The sequence below is a fragment of the Aegilops tauschii genome, chromosome 7, assembly GCF_002575655.3.
Source record: "Aegilops tauschii subsp. strangulata cultivar AL8/78 chromosome 7, Aet v6.0, whole genome shotgun sequence".
Lineage (NCBI taxonomy): Eukaryota > Viridiplantae > Streptophyta > Magnoliopsida > Poales > Poaceae > Aegilops > Aegilops tauschii.
The window spans coordinates 602,918,031-602,921,361 of NC_053041.3; positions in this window are offsets into that span (position 1 = coordinate 602,918,031).

A 3,331-nucleotide genomic window follows, 5' to 3' on the forward strand; every position below is an offset into this window, starting at 1 on the left:
CTACTACTGTCTGCATTTAATCCTAATTAGTAGCTTCATCAATAAGTGGCAAACAAAACAATGTTGATTTCATCTTATCTCTGTGACAACCAATGGAGTTGAATTGCAGCATGCATGTCAAAGCTGGGTTCAATTCTTGGGCAATATATATGGTAGTTTCCACTCTTCACGCCCAAGATTAGTATGCTGCAGCTCTCCCTCCTCACTCCATACATCCAGGTACTAGTTACCCAACGAGCAGCCCTGCACCTCGCTGGATCTCGCCCAAACCTCGCTCATCTTGCTGCTTGTGGCAGGGAATACTCTCTGTTGAGTATTTTGAGGAATGAGAGTGGGGGTTGTTAACTTCAGTTTACGACTGCCAGCTTTTGACCATCTGTTTTTGGTCAAAAAAAGGTCGCAAATGAAAAACAATGACCTTTCAGAGACCAATAGTGAGGGTCACAAGTTGACATATTTCTTGTAGTGAACCAGTACACGTGCCAAATTACCACGTAGGCTGTCTTTTTCGTACAGAAATGAGCTCCATCGTGTACCCGCGCGGGTGTGGTTGGGAAAGAGACGGGAGTATGTGCGCCGTGCATGCACCTCTTCTCTTCGTGCACGTCCCCACTTACGTGGGTGTGTGTGAGAGATACAAACCGCGTTCATGAGTGTTTTTTGTTTTGGGATGGGGGTGGGGTGGGGGGTTGATTTCGTGAATTATTTGTGGGAATATGTGTCGATGACATCTCAAACAAAATTTTGCATGCAATGTGTGTGAAATGGAGGCCTATCCATATCATACATAGAGGGTCGGGCAATCCACGAGAAGAGAGGGAGCGGTCATAGCTATCGATAGAGTCGAAGAGAGGATCAAGTGGGTGGGTGCGAGATCGATGAAGAGAGCCATCGAAATTGTGTGTGTGCAAGTCAAAGATATAGGGCGACTGGCCTACCGGAATGTTAGAGGGCACATGTCAAGTTTGTGTGTGGCAGGGAGACATGACTAGAGCGCTCGATGTATCGGTGTGTGTGGGGGGAGGGGGTGGGGGGAGGGGTAGGCAGAGGCCTAACTATAGAGGTAGAACGACTCGTATATGTGTTGAGAAGGAGAGACCCAGCTATGTCTTGAGGGAGATCGGTCGACATCCATACATAACTGAAGGACGGGAAATATGATGGGACACGGAAAGAGAGAGGGAGGGAGAGGGAGGGAGAGGGGTAGAGTGCTGGATGGGTGATGGAGTTGCTTCTCGAAGATGGTGGGAGAGGCCTACTAGACAAACTGAGGGTGGAACTGCAATGTTATCAATAAGAGTGGGGATGTGTTTCTGTGTGTGCCTGTGCGTGATAGATCTTTCGGGACGCATCCATGGATGATGAAGGGGAACCATGTGTTTGGTAAGCAAACCTAACTAGATCGGTAGATCAATTGTTGTTTGTCGGAGGAAGGGAGAGACACAACTAATGAGGTAGATCGATTGACGTGTGGGTAAAAACGAGTTATAAGGACCTAGCTAGCTATATGTATAACGAGAGATCGGTCGGTGTACGTCCATTTGTTAGAGGCAAATAAGGCCCAGCGAGACGGATAGACAGAGAGAATGGAGCTAGGAGGTGGTGCGAGAGGCCCAACTACTAGCTAGATAGGGGGAGGAGTGTGCGGTTGTGAGATCGATGAAAAGAGGGGCGAGAGTTTACACGTGTGTCTGACCGTATGAGAGACACGAGGCAAGGACACATAAATGAGGAGATTGAAGGTGTGTGTGTATGTTGTAGGCAGGCATCGCTGGAGAGGTTTATCGATCGGTGTGTGTCGGAAAGGAGTTGTGGAGACTCTGGGAGACCGACCTAAAGAAAAAAATGAATGTGCCCGGTGGATACAAAGCCGAGGGAGGGGGAGGGCGAGGAGGGCGTGTGCATGCATGAGAGAAAGTTAGTGGTAGTTACAAAGGTTAGAGGATTGTGTGGGTGTAAGAGACTAACAAAGATCATAATTTGATATGAAAGCGGATTCATATATTTGAATAAGAGATCATAGTGTTTTAAACATTGCATGTGTGAATATAGCGGTGATACACGTGTTGTGTACATGTTATACCATAATGTGATAATGCATGGCGTTTGCAACTCACAGCTAAATGCCGAACAATCTAAACCATACTATACATCAAACAATCTCACATTTTATTTGAATTTGTGATAATGTGTGGCGTTTACAACTTACAACTAAATATCGAACAATCTAAACAATACTATATATCGAACATTCTCACATTTTATTTGAATTTGTGGTAATGTGTGGTGTTTGCAACTCACATCTAAATACTTGTAGGCGTAGGGGGCGGGGCACCATACATAATGTGATAAACACATTATACATATGAGACATGGTTTAGATTATGAAGATCTAGCTAGAGCTAGAAATGTAATGTGATTTGAAATCAAAATAAAGTGGATTCAAAAAATCTAGTTCGAGTTCATATAGTACACATAGTTCATATGTAACTCGAGACTAATCATGTGGTGTGCTGTGAAGATAATACACAAACGATGGTTTAACTTGACAATAATGATGATTGTAGATCTTATTAAAACAGAGAAACGAATTCAAATGCTTTGACTTCACAACAATTATTACTGTAGATCTTATTCAAATAGAGAAACGAATTCAAATTTAGTTCATATTGAAGCGGTAGTATATACGTTTGGAATGCACTAAAACGTTCATTTGAGTAGTAGGTTGCATGCATTATACACGTAGCGAAATACTTTAATTGAACGTAACATGAATTCAAAGTTCTGAATGACATTTGTAGTGCGCATTGATTTGGTACAGTACACGTTAGGCTTGTCCGGAAATTTCAACCCGCGCCTTGTTAGCACGAAATATTTAAGATATATCTTTTGTCTCGTTGTGCTCCGACAACTCCCTCCATCTCAACCCGCGCCTTGCTATTCCGAAATTACAACGCGCGCGAAAACTCCCACCTCCTGTGAAATCCCGACACGAGAAATGCCCGTGGTACCCCTGAACCGAAAGAACCGCCTCAAATCGGTGGGGGTACTTTCGTAACTTACCCCACATTTCGGACAAGCGTGTCTCTAAGCCATGGTTCCCCACTGCCATCCCATCCGCCCACCCATTCGTACACCGAGGCCGCGAAAACCCGCGACGAAACCCCACACCCTGCTCCGTCCGCCACCCAGCCGGAGCCTCTTCCCCGACGACGTCGTCCACAGCAACACCTCGACGTCCCTCATCCACCGTATCGGATGAGGATCCGTCGTCGATCTCATCGTCCCGCCGGTTCAGCCACCCCGTCCTCCACCTCCAAGGAGCTGCCCC